We start from the raw sequence: 13383 nt of genomic DNA, 5'->3' as shown, positions 1-13383 counted from the left end.
AAGGCCATTTAATATCAAAAGTCTTCATTGCCATATGAGACAATATGATCAATATTTTGAATAAAAGTTTCAGATTTTCTCATAAATGGATGTTTTTGATTCACATGCTTTCTCCAAGTCAACCTGACATTTCCAAGCATAACTTTGATTACCTTTCCTGAAATTTCTTAAATATTTAAAATACATCTCTTGAAGACTCTTGATGCTAAAACATAGTGGTTAAGAGCATGAACTCAGAAATCCAGTGCTGAGATTTGAATCCTGGCTCAGCCTGTGATGAGCTGAGGGACTTGGGACATGTTAGTTTACCTTTTTTGACCTCAGTTTCCTCATTTGTGAAACGAACGTAACAGTAGTTCTTTTTCTTAGCTTTGGGAAGATTAAGTGAAATAATGGTTGTAAAGTGCTTAGAACAATGCCCAGCATTGCTCATGCACTTTATTGTTACTATTGTGGTTTTATTGTTTCTAATGGTATCAAGAAATTGCTAAGGAATGTTTGAAATCAAGTATGGTGATTATGGTAGATAATAAAACTGTAATATCATTTTTAGTGACTAAACATAATAGTAAAAGTAAAATGCAACTATAAAAGATGAGTGTTTTTTTTTGTATGGCTATGAAGACCGGTCCAAAAGAAATACTACCAAAATAACTTGAGTTAAAAACACAGAAACACCTTTTACCAAAAAAACAGACAAGAATATCACAAGAAAACTGTAGACCATTATTCCTTATAAATAGATGCAAAAATCCTCAACAAATACTAGCAAATTGAATCCAACAACATATAAATCATACCATGACCAAGTGGGATTTTATCCCAGGAATACAATGTGGGTTCAACATGTGAAAAATCCATCAGTGAAAAATGGCATATTAACAGAGGAAAAGACAAGGCCACATGATCATCTCAATAGATGCAGAAAAAGCGTTTGACAGAATTCAACACCCTTACATAGACACACAAAAAAACCCACATTCAACAAATTTGGAATAGAAGGCAACTTTTTCAACCTGGAAAAGGGCATCGACAAAAAATCTACAGCTAGGGTAATACTTAATGGTGACGAACTGAATGATTTTTCCCTAAGATCAGGAAAAAGACAAGAATGAAGGGGTATACAGGGATATTATGAAAGAAAAAGAAATAGAATGCACCCAGATTAGAAAGGAAGAATTAAATCTATCTCTATTCAAGATGACTTGGTCTTGTACATAGGAAATCCTAAGGAATCCACACACAGAAAAAACTATTAGAGCAAATAAGTGAGTTCATCAAGGTGACAGAATATAAGATACAAAATTAACTGTTTCTTTATACTAGTAATAACACTCGAAAATCCCATGTATAATAACATCAAAAAGAATAAAATTCTTAGAAATAAATTTAACAAAAGAAATGCAAAACTTGTTCACTGGAAACTAAAAAAAAAGTCATTGAAAAAAACTAAAGTACTGGTAAATGAAAGATCCCGAGTTCATAGACAATGGCACTTAATTGTGTTAGAAAGAAATATTCCCCAAATTGACCTTCAGATTCTGTACAGTCCTTAACAAAATTCCAGCTGCTTTTCTTTTTGGAAGAAACTAAGTTAATTCTAAAATTCATATGAAAATGCATGGGACCCAGAATAGCCAAAATAATCTTGAAAAAGAATAAAGTTGAAATACTCGCACTTTCTGATTTCTAAGTATACTAAAAAAGTAGTAATCAAGACTGTGTGGTACTGGCAAAAGTATAAACATTTATGTCTATAGAATAGAATTTAAAGTCCAGATATAAACCCATACATTTATCGTCAATTGATTGTGACAAGGGTGCCAAGAAAATTCAGTGGGATTTATCAATAAACAGGAGGCCCACTGCATGAAGATTCGTGCAAGAATAGGCCTTCCTTCCCCTGGCTTCGCTCCCGGCTGCCTGGGAGCCTGCAAGTCTTTGCTCCCGGCTGGAGCGCCACTCCTGTAGCTCCCTCTGCCCCCCCGCCCTCCCCCTCATAGCAGGTGTCCCGCCCCGCCCGGCCGCTCCGTGCCTGCATATGCAAATTAACCCGCTATCTTTGTTGGGTTAATTTGCATACTCACTCCTGATTGGCTGGTGGGCATCCCGGAGGTACAGTCAATTTGCATATTTCTCTTTTATTAATGTAGATGGCACTGAGACAATTGGATAGCCACATGCAAAGAATGAAGTTGGACCTTTACCTCATACCATATACAAAAATTAATTCAAAATGGATCAAAGACCTAAAATAAGAACTAAAATGCTTAGAAAACACAATATAGATATTTTTGAGCTTGGTTAAGTAATGGTTTCTTACATATTACATTTAAAAAGCACAAGAAAAAATAGATTAATTAAACTTCATCAAAATAAAAAACTTTTGTGCTTCAAAAGAAACCAACAAGAGCCCTAGCTGGTTTGGCTCAGTGGATAGAGCATTAGCCTGCAGAGTGAAAGGTCCCAGGTTCGATTCTGGTCAAAGGCACATGCCTGGATTGCAGGCTCAATCCCCAGTAGGGGGTATGCAGGAGGCAGCCGAGCAATGATTTGCCTCATCATTGATGTTTCTATCTCTCCCTCTCCCTTCCTCTATTAAATCAATAAAAATATATATTTAAAAAATTAAAGAAGAAACCAACAAGAAAGTGAAAAGATAGCCTACAAAATGGGAGAAAATATTTACAAACTAGAGGCCCAGTGCATGAAATTCGTGCACAGGGGTGTGTGTCCCTGAGCCCAGCCTGCACCCTCTCCAATCCGGGACCCCTTGAAGGATGTCTGACTGCCTGTTTAGACCCAGTGGGATTGGGCCTAAACGGGCAGTTGGACATCCCTGTCACAATCCAGGACTGCTGGCTTCCAACTGCTTGCCTCCCTGCATGCCTGCCTGATTGCCCCTAACCGCTTCTGCCTGCCAGCCTGATCACCCCCTAACCACTCCCCTTCCAGCCTGATCGACGACTAACTGCTCTGCTGCCAGCCCGATTGCCCCTAACTGCCCTCCCTTGCTGGCCTGATTGCACCTAACTGCCCTCCTGTGCCGGCCTGGTTGCCCCTAACTGTCCTCCCCTGCCGGCCTGGTCACCCCTAACTGCCCTCCCCTGCTGGCCCGGTCACTCCTAACTGCCCTCCCTTGCTAGCCTGGTCAACCCTAACTGCCCTCCCCTGCCGGCCTGGTCACCCCCCAACTGCCCTCCCCTGCAAGCTTGGTAACCCCCCAACTGCCCTTCCCTTCAGGTCTAGTCCCCCCCTACTGCCCTCCCCTGCTAGTCTGGTCACCCCCAACTGCCCTCTCCTGCAGGCCTGGTCCCCCCCAACTGTACTCCCCTGCTGACCTGGGTCCCTCCAACTGCCCTCCCTGCTGGCAATCATGTGGTGGCCATCTTGTGTCCACATGGGGGCAACCATCTTTGACCACATGAGGCAGCCATCTTGTGTATTGGAGTGATGGTCAATTTGCATATTACCTCTTTATTATATAGGATTACATATCTGATAGGGAACTAGTATCCAGAATATATAAAGAACTATTACAACTCAACAATAAAAAGACAAATAACCAATTTAAAAATGGACAATGGATTGAAATAGTATTTTTCCAAATCTATATAATAGAGGAATATGCAAATTAGCTGGGACGCTGTAACATCATGACCAAACAGCAGGGACCTGAGGCTGCATGGTGCTTGGCCGGGGCGAGGGACCTCAGGCTGCACCCTCTGCCCAGCGGGGCTTGACGGGAGACCTCAGGCCATGCTCCCCACCCTGGCACTGGGCTGAAAGACCTCAAGCTGCTTCCCCTGCCCTGGCACCGGGCCGGGAGACCTCAGGCCGCGCACCCCAGCACCGGGCCGGGGGACCTCAGGTTGTGTCCCCCGCCCGGTGGGGCTTGACAAGGGACCTCAGGTCACACCTCCTGCCCCAGCACTGGCCTGGGGGACCTGAGGCTGTGCCCTGGGCTGGGGGACCTGAGGCTGTGCCCCCCACCCAGAGAGGCTTGATGGGGGTGGAGCCGGCTGGGTCTGGGTCTCCTGCGTTTTTGAAGCACGTGTGAGTGGTGGGCGGGGACTTGACTCTAGGTCCCGTGGTGTGCCCCAGACTCTGACAGGAGGGAGATTTTCATATACATTTTACTAATTTTCTTTCATCTCTGACACTTCTATTATAGAGAAAGGGCAAATATCAATATTAAAATATTTTCTCTAATTAATTCCCTTTTAATGTGCATGAATTTTGTGTACCGGGCCAGTAGTAGGTATGTAAATGGCCACCAAGTACATGAAAGGATGCTTGACATCATGAAAGTCACAATGAGATACAATTTCACATCAACTAGGATGGCTACAATAAAAACAGATGGGAACTTTCTCTTCCTACAGCTGTTGTTACACACAGTTATGAGGTCAGATGGGCAGCTGTTGTCTTGCCTGCAGCCTGAGGAGGAAGCCAAAGCACAGCGGAGAGCATTGCTGCAGGGCAGAACAGGTGGATACATCCTAACTAACGTAATTAAAAAGAACTACACAGTTCCTGAAGGTAAGCTTTATAATAGCCCTACTTTTTAATTCATAATTTGGGAAAGTAGTCTTTGTCCTCTTCTATCTCCCTTCTCTCCACGAAGAACTCTTTTTTTATTTTTATTGCTCCAAAGCAATGTATTCTCATTGGCAAATGTAACCATAATCTTTTTAACAGTGGAAATAATTTCATCATTCCTTTTATATGTGTTAGAGGAGCTAGGGGATGAAAGCAGGGTAAGCAGGAAGCCAGGGTACTGTAGGAAGAGGAGGGGAAAAGAAAAGCAAGTAACAACGAGGCAAGAGAAACATAACAGAAGATACTGTTTTCTTTCTTTTTCTAAGTTGTTGATGGATTTTGGTCAAAGTCCTTTGACCAAAAACAAACAAACAAACAAACAAACAAAAACTTAGGACAGTAAAGGCTAGGTAAATTGCAGTATAATACCATTAGTCAAGCTATGTGAGCAAACATTCTATCATTGTATTCAGGTCACATTATCACTAAAATCAGTCTTCAGAGAAGCCTTCGAAAAGTTCCTGGTTTGTTAAGATTTTTGACATCTCAATTGTAAGAATGCCTTATAAATTATGCGAATGGAAATAATCCTTGGGGTTTTTGTTAGACTAAATATTTATTTGTAAATACTTGACTGAACATGTAGAAGTCTGAAAGGGCTCATTGATGAATTCATTCACGTAGTAGTAATAAACCCTTATACTTGCACAGTGTTTTAAAATTTTCAAAGTTCTCACAAGCAATCTTGTTAGGTAGAAAGCACAGAATTATCTATCAGAGCTCCAGGTCAGAGTAGGAATACTGAGTTCATGTCCAGCTGCTCTGATTAAAAACCACATCTGCTATTCATTACACCATTTATCTCTTCTAATTCAGACACATTAGGTAAAATAACATGAATATTAATACTTATCTTTACAACTTTTCATTTCAATATGTTTTAACATTCTTAAGGGGGTGGGAGATAAGGACTAAACTTCTTGTTCTTTAATGTTTCCATTCATTAAAAGTCGAAATAATATATAGAAAAATAACCACCAGCATCACAAGGAAACACTATCCAAGGTCTGAAGATTAAAAAAATAAAAGAGCAATAGGCTAAAAAAATTTTTTGTATCAATCTCTGAAAAATAAGAAGGGATTCCGATAAAGGAACAAAACCACATATTATTTATTTGTTATTTTTTGTTTCCCCTTAATAATTGGACCACTTATTGGAACAAGAAATGATTTCTTAATATACTATAACTATTATCCATGGAGATATGATGAATAGGTACCAATTCAAGCAAGTCAATAGTACTCAAAACACATCAAAGGCTTGATATATAAGTAGTCTCAAAAATGGCTCTTGGTCGAACGTTTAAAGATTGTTCTTTAATCTCACACTGAGATTAAAATCTTACCAGTAACAATGTGGCTCCAAAGGCAAAGCAAAAAAACCATGGGTCCTGCCAGATGAGCCTCATTCATGATGCTGCCATCTGGTACTTTTATTTTATTTTATTTTATTTTATTGTTTTTGAAGTACAGACTAAGTTTTTAATCCATGTACTTAAATACCAATCTGGGCAACAGCAAAATGAGAAGTTTACATACTCAATAAATACTTTTTTTTAATACAACCAAGACATTTTTTAATACACGAATAAGACAAATGAAAAGCTAGTCATTGTCTCCTTAGAAGCTAGACCTTGAATTTAAAAACTTTTCACTGTTTCTTGTTTTCTCTGTTTAGGACTTTCCTTTATCATAATTCTCTTTCTTTCTTTCTGCCAGTCTACGGCTAAAATTAAAATTTACAATCAGATTTGCTGAGTCTGTCAGTGTAAGATATTTCAGCTTATTTCCATCCACACCATATACACATCACAGATTTATCACTGTGGTTCAAAATAACTGAATATTCTAAAGTTTCTTTATTCCAAAAAATTATAAATTGTATAGCTTTTTTAGGCTTTAGGTATTTTCAACACAAAATGGTAGCATCATCCACCCTGTCCACACCATAGGACTGCTCTGAAGAGGAAATAAAACTGGAGAGAGCAACCTGAAAGGACACCCACGTTCTCTGTATACCTTTGTGGACACAAATACACACACACACACACACACACACACACACACACACACCCCTCATACTATTTCCAAGATTTGGGGGAAGTTGTGAGGGGCATTCTAGAAAGTTTGATGCCCCCCACATTAAAATGAGCTCACACACACACACACAAAAAGGCCAAACATGCAAATCATTAAGAGCTTCAATTGTGAAATCACAAAGTATATACATGATCAAAAAGGTGAAGACTGACCAACCTATACATTTCTGCATTTAATTAAAAAACAAAACAAACACAAAAGCTTCCAGATCAGTGATATTTCCACTTCTGAGAACGATTCGGTCCAATTTGAGAATTTCATTATTTCTAGCAATACGCCGCCATACAATCCAGCAGAGGAATTCACTCAGTACAGATGAGAACACACCTGCATTCTAGGCTTTTCCTGCAGGCCACGTGGAAGGTGATCCTGTCTAAAGCTGCTAAAGGATTCTTCTTGCAATGTCTCAAATATATATTTTTATCTATAAGGAACATGTCCTATTAGTTAGCACCTTAGGCTCAAGTAAAAAAAGTTTTTTGGCCCAGAATTCTAGAGTCTCCCTATACAACCTCCTGGTAATTCTCGTGTCCTTGCCAGAAAATTATGCATCGAAGTACAGTGTAACAATTCTGGCATCATTTTCATCTTTGAACGAGTCCATTACCTGCAATGGTTCAATAAATAGTTTGAGTTCATTTAATAACACCCCCTAGCGATTTCATAACGGGGTCTTTAGAGAAAACTGGAAGTAGGATTTCACCAAATAACTCTGGATGGCAACATAGATGTCTCCGGGCAGCGAATGGCAATCTGGGATGTATAAACAGAATGAAATGCTATCGATAATCCACGTGAATGCCAAGGAAGCGTGATTCAAAGCAAGCGGAGCAGCACACAGGGGATCACGGTGCCCCTGGTAGGGCTGGTCCGGCCTATGGCACTGGCTCCCCCTGCACAGAGGCCACGCCCGCCCCTCCTCACAGCTTCAATGAGATGCCAACACTTTTTCTGGGGGAAACGAAATACATTTTAATAGAAAACAAAATACAAAATAACTCTCTTCAGAAAAAAAACCCAGAAAGATCTAATCCCTTTTCCACAAACCAGACCTCGCTCTATCCGCGGGGCTTTTGGATGCGCGCATTGGTACCTACAGTTTGTCTCACAAAGTGTCCATCAGGCTGCCATGGCCATGCGGGAGGCGGGAGCAGTGACCTCCGGGAGCAAAAGGCCGAAAAAGCCACACCTCTGACGAAATGCTCGCGGGGGAAGCCCGGCTTCCCAGTGCTGCCTCCGGACTGGTCACCTCACATGGTTCTCATTTCTTTCCGACGTGTCGGGGGCGGGGCGGGAGGCTTGTGCACAGAAGTGAGCCAGAGGTCTTGCTTTCCCCATCACTGCACGGGCGAGGCTTTCTCCACCGGATGCACCCACTTCCAGGAGCACGTCGGGGGAAGGGGGGGAGGGGGGTGACCCACCTGTCGCCCAGAAATCCTCCCTTTCCCACAAGACACTGCGTTTCCAGAGCCCCTGAATTCCCTGAACCCCAAAATGCCAGTGGCAGGAGCCAGACCTGAAGGCGGAGGGCGGAGAGGCGCCCCTGCCAGTGCCAGGTTTCCCCTTCTCCATAATAATAATAATTACTGTCATTATAATAACAACAATAAAAACCCTGCTCTCTGCGGGCTCACCGGAAAGGAGAGGCCTTTCCCAGGATGATCCCTGCATTCCCGCCAGCGGCTGTGGCCTGCGACCCTCCTGGGACCGAAGCGGCCCCCCAGACCGTCAGCAGCATCGCGGTCCCACAAACCGGGAGGAGAATGAGACATCAGGGGGTGCTCTCGAGAGGACACAGGGGCATCTTTGGAAGAAGGTGCCCCTCACCTCCAGAGCATCTCAATTCTTTTATTTATTTTTTTTTTCAATTTTTTTATTAAGGTATTATATGTGTACATATCTTACCATTGCCCTCCCCACACCCCACTCCCATATATGCCCCCACCCCCCAGAGTTTTGCATCCATTGGTTATGCTTATATGCATGCATACAAGTCCTTTGATTGATCTCTTATCTCCCCCACCTCTCCCTAACCTTCCCCTTGTAATTTGACAGTCTGTTTGATGCTTTACTGTCTCTGTATCTATCTTTTTTGTTCAAGTTTATAATGTTCTTTATTATCCATAAATGAGTGAGATCATGTGGTATTTTTCTTTCATTGACTGACTTATTTCACTTAACATAATGTTCTCCAATTCCTCCCAGGTTGCTGCAAATGATGAGAATTCCTTCTTTTTTATGGCAGCATAGTATTCCATTGTGTAGATGTACCACAGTTTTCTGATCCACTCATCTGCTGACGGGCACCTAGGCTGTTTCCAAATCTTAGCTATGGTGAATTGCGCTGCTATGAACATAGGGGTGCATATATCCTTTCTAATTGGTGTTTCTAGTTTCTTCGGATATATTCCCAGGAGTGGGATTACTGGGTCAAATGGGAGTTCCATTTTCAGTTTTTTGAGGAAACTCCATACTGTTCTCCACAGTGGCTGCACCAGTCTGCAATCCCACCAGCAGTGCACGAGGGTTCCTTTTTCTCCGCATCCTCGCCAACACTTGTCGTTTGTTGGTTTGTTGATGATAGCCATTCTGACAGGTGTGAGATGGTACCGCATTGTTGTTTTGATTTGCATCTCTCGGATAATTAGTGACGTTGAGCATGTTTTCATGTGTCTCTTGGCCTTCCTTCTGTCTTCTTTTGAAAAGATTCTATTTAGGTCTGTTGCCCATTTTTTTGTTGGATCATTTATCTTCCTTTTATTAAGTTGTATAAGCTGCCTGTAGATGTTGGAGATTAAACCTTTATCAGTGATGCCATTTGCAAATATGTTCTCCCATGCAGTGGGCCTTCTTGTTGTTTTGTTGATGGTTTCTTTTGCTGTGAAAAAGCTTTTTATTTTGATGTAGTCCCATTTGTTAATTTTCTCTTTAGCTTCCATTGCCCTAGGGGCAGTGTCAGTGAAGAATTTCTTTTGGCATATGTCTGACATTTTGCTGCCTGTGGATTGCTCTAGTATTTTTATGGTTTCCCGTCTTATGTTTAAGTCCTGTATCCATTTTGAGTTTATTTTTGTGTATGGCGTAAGTTGGTGATCAAGCTTCATTTTTTTGCATGTATCTGTCCAATTTTCCCAACACCATTTATTGAAGAGACTGTCTTTATTCCATTGTATGTTCATGCCTCCTTTGTCAAATATTAATTGAGCATAGTGGTTTGGGTCAATATCTGGATTCTCTATTCTGTTCCATTGATCTATATGTCTGTTCTTGTGCCAGTACCAGGCTGTTTTGAGAACAGTGGCTTTGTAATACAGCTTGAAATCTGGTATTGAGATCCCTCCTACTTTATTCTTCTTTCTCAGGATTGCTGTGGCTATTCGGGGTCTTTTTTTATTCCAGATGAATTTTTGGAGAGTTCTTTCAAGGTCTGTGAAATATGCCGTTGGTATTTTAATGGGGAGTGCATTGAATCTATAGATTGCTTTGGGTAGTATGGACATTTTAATGATGTTGATTCTACCAATCCATGAACATGGTATGTTCTTCCATCTGTTTACGTCTTCCTCTATCTCTTTTTTCAGTGTCCTGTAGTTTTCCGTGTATAGGTCTTTTACCTCCTTAGTTAAGTTTATTCCTAGGTATCTTAATTTTTTTGGTGCGATGGTAAATGGGATTGCCTTTTTAGTCTCTCTGTCTGTAAGTTCACTATTGGTGTATAGAAAGGCCATAGATTTCTTGGCGTTAATTTTGTATCCTGCTACATTGCCGAATTCATTTATTAAGTCTATGAGTTTTTTGACGGAGTCTTTCGGATTTTTTATGTACAATATCATGTCGTCTGCAAATAAAGACAGCTTTACTTGTTCTTTTCCAATCTGGATGCCTTTTATTTCTTCTTCTTGTCTAATTGCAATGGCTAATACTTCCAGTACTATGTCAAACAGGAGTGGTGAGAGTGGGCATCCCTGTCTTGTTCCTGTTCTTAGGGGAAATGTCTTTAGTTTTTGTCCATTGAGTATGATGTTTGCTGTGGGTTTATCATATATAGCTTTTATTATGTTGAGGTATGAGCCATCTATTCCCACCTTGTTGAGAGCTTTTATCAAGAAAGGGTGTTGGATTTTGTCAAATGCTTTCTCTGCATCAATTGATATGACTATGTGATTTTTATCTTTCAATTTGTTTATGTGATGTATCACGTTTATTGATTTGTGGATATTGTACCATCCTTGCATTCCTGGGATAAATCCTACTTGGTCATGGTGTATGATCTTTCTGATGTACTGCTGGAGCCGATTTGCTAGAATTTTGTTGAGGATTTTGGCATCTATGTTCATGAGGGATATTGGTCTGTAATTCTCTTTCATTGTGTTGTCTTTATCTGGTTTTGGTATTAGGGTGATGCTGGCTTCATAGAAGGAGCTTGGAAGTGTTCCTTCCTCTTGAATTTTTTGGAATAGTCTGAGGAGGATAGGTTTTAGTTCTTCCTTGAATGTTTGGTAAAACTCTCCTGTGAAGCCATCTGGCCCCGGGCTTTTGTTTGCTGGAAGCTTTTTGATGACTGCTTCAATTTCGTCCATAGTTATTGGCCTATTGAGCTGTTTAGATTCTTCTTGATTGATTTTTGGAAGGTTATATTTTTCTAGGAATATGTCCATTTCCTCCAGATTGTCCAGTTTGTTGGAATAGAGTTGTTCGTAGTATTTTGTAACAATCCTTTGTATCTCAGCGGGGTCTGTTGTTATTTCACCTCTTTCATTTCTGATTTTGTTTATTTGGGTCCTCTCTCTTTGCTTCTTGGTGAGCCTGGCTAGAGGTCCATCAATCTTGTTTATCCTTTCAAAGAACCAGCTCTTGGTTTTGTTGATCTTATGTATTGTTTCTTTGGTCTCTATGTCATTTATCTCCGCTCTGATCTTTGTTATTTCCTTCCTTCTGGTTACACTGGGCTTTTCTTGCTGCTCTTTTTCTAGCTCTTTGAGTTGTAGGGTTAAGTAATTTATTACCATTGTTTCTTGTTTTTTGCAATAGGCCTGTAGAGCTATGAACTTCCCTCTCAAGACTGCTTTCGCTGTGTCCCATAGATTTTGGATTGTTGTGTTTTCATTGTCATTTGTTGCCATGATGTTTTTTATTTCTTCCTTGATCTCTCTGGTGACCCAGTCCTTGTTTAATAGCATGCTGTTTAGTCTCCATGTGTTTGATTTCTTTGGATTGTTTTTATTGTAGTTGATTTCCAGTTTTATGCCACTGTGATCTGAGAAGATGCTTGATATAATTTCTATCTTCTTGAATTTGAAGAGACTTTGCCTGTGACCCAGCATATGGTCTATCTTTGAAAATGACCCATGTGCACTTGAGAAGAATGTATATTCTGTGGCTTTGGGGTGAAATGTTCTGAAGATGTCAATTAATTCCATCTGGTCTAGTGAGTCATTTAGGATTGCTGTTTCTTTGCTGATTTTTTGTTTAGAGGATTTGTCCAGTGGTGATAGTGGGGTATTAAAGTCTCCTACTATGATTGTGTTGCTATTAATCTCTCCCTTGATATCCTCCAGGAGTTTTTTTATGTATTTGGGTGCTCCTATATTGGGAGCGTATATGTTTACCAGAATTATTTCTTCTTGTTGGATTTCTCCCTTTAGTATTATGAAGTGGCCTTCCTTATCTCTTGTTATGGCATTTACTTTGAGGTCTATTTTGTCAGATATAAGTATTGCTACCCCAGCTTTTTTTTCATTTCCATTTGCCTGAAAGATATTTTTCCATCCCTTCACTTTCAATCTGTGTGAGTCTCTTGTTCTGAGGTGGGTCTCTTGTAGACAGCATATATATGGGTCGTGTTTTTTTATCCATTCAGCTACTCGATGTCTTTTGATTGGAGCATTTAGTCCATTTACATTTAAAGTTATTACTGAAAGGTATTTGTTTGCAGTCATATCTATTTTTGTGTCTGTATTCCTTCTTACCTGTTTATTTCTTCTTTTTACAGTATTCCCTTTAGCAATTCTTGCATTGCTGGTTTGGTGGTGATAAACTCCCTGAGGCTTTTTTTGTCTGCAAAGCTCCTGATTTCCCCTTCAATTTTGATTGATAGTCTTGCTGGATATAGTATTCTTGGATTCAGTCCTTTGCTTTGCAACACTTTGTATACCTCCTTCCATTCACTTCTAGCTTGTTGTGTTTCTGATGAGTAATCATTTGACAATCTGATGGGTGTTCCTTTGTAGGTAACTCTCTGTCTCTCTCTTGCCGCCTTTAGGATTCTCTCTTTATCATTTATATTTGCCATTGAAATTATGACATGTCTTGGTGTGGGTCTTTTGGGGTTGATTCTGCTTGGGACTCTCTTTACTTGCGTAACTTTTATCTTTCCCATATCCGGGAAGTTTTCTGTCATTATTTCTTCAAATAGATTTTCTAATCCCTGCTGCTCTTCTTGTCCTTCTGGCAGCCCTATTATACGCATGTTACTTCGTTTCATGTTGTCCCGAAGCTCCCTTAGGCTTTCCTCCTGCTTTTTAATTTTTTTCTCCAATTGCTGTTCAGCTTGAGCTTGTTTCTGTACCTGATCTTCTAACTCACTAATTCGGTCCTCTGCTTCTTGTAATCTACTGTTGAAACTTTCCATGGTGTTTTTGATTGTAGCTATATCACTTTTCATTTCTTCCTGATTCTTGC

The 13383-nt window shown here is 40.4% G+C and overlaps 1 protein-coding gene and 1 pseudogene across 2 annotated transcripts in view; both read right to left on the bottom strand.

The window, feature by feature from the left end:
- SERPINE3 (serpin family E member 3) overlaps positions 1 to 13383 on the bottom strand; it is a gene marked incomplete at its 5' end in the record, with an annotated part of 56935 nt that overhangs the window by 21667 nt on the left and 21885 nt on the right.
- LOC307104440 (TAF5-like RNA polymerase II p300/CBP-associated factor-associated factor 65 kDa subunit 5L) overlaps positions 954 to 13383 on the bottom strand; it is a 16926-nt pseudogene continuing 4496 nt past the window's right edge. Inside the window, exon 3 of the transcript in view lies at positions 954 to 1088. The product of the transcript in view is annotated as a TAF5-like RNA polymerase II p300/CBP-associated factor-associated factor 65 kDa subunit 5L (transcript). The remainder of the gene's footprint in view (positions 1089 to 13383) is intronic.

This window comes from Cnephaeus nilssonii (genome assembly GCF_951640355.1).
Source record: "Cnephaeus nilssonii genome assembly, chromosome: 8".
Taxonomy (NCBI): domain Eukaryota; kingdom Metazoa; phylum Chordata; class Mammalia; order Chiroptera; family Vespertilionidae; genus Cnephaeus; species Cnephaeus nilssonii.
Note: the sequence above shows the minus strand (reverse complement) of the source record. Positions and strands in the feature narration are given on the sequence as shown.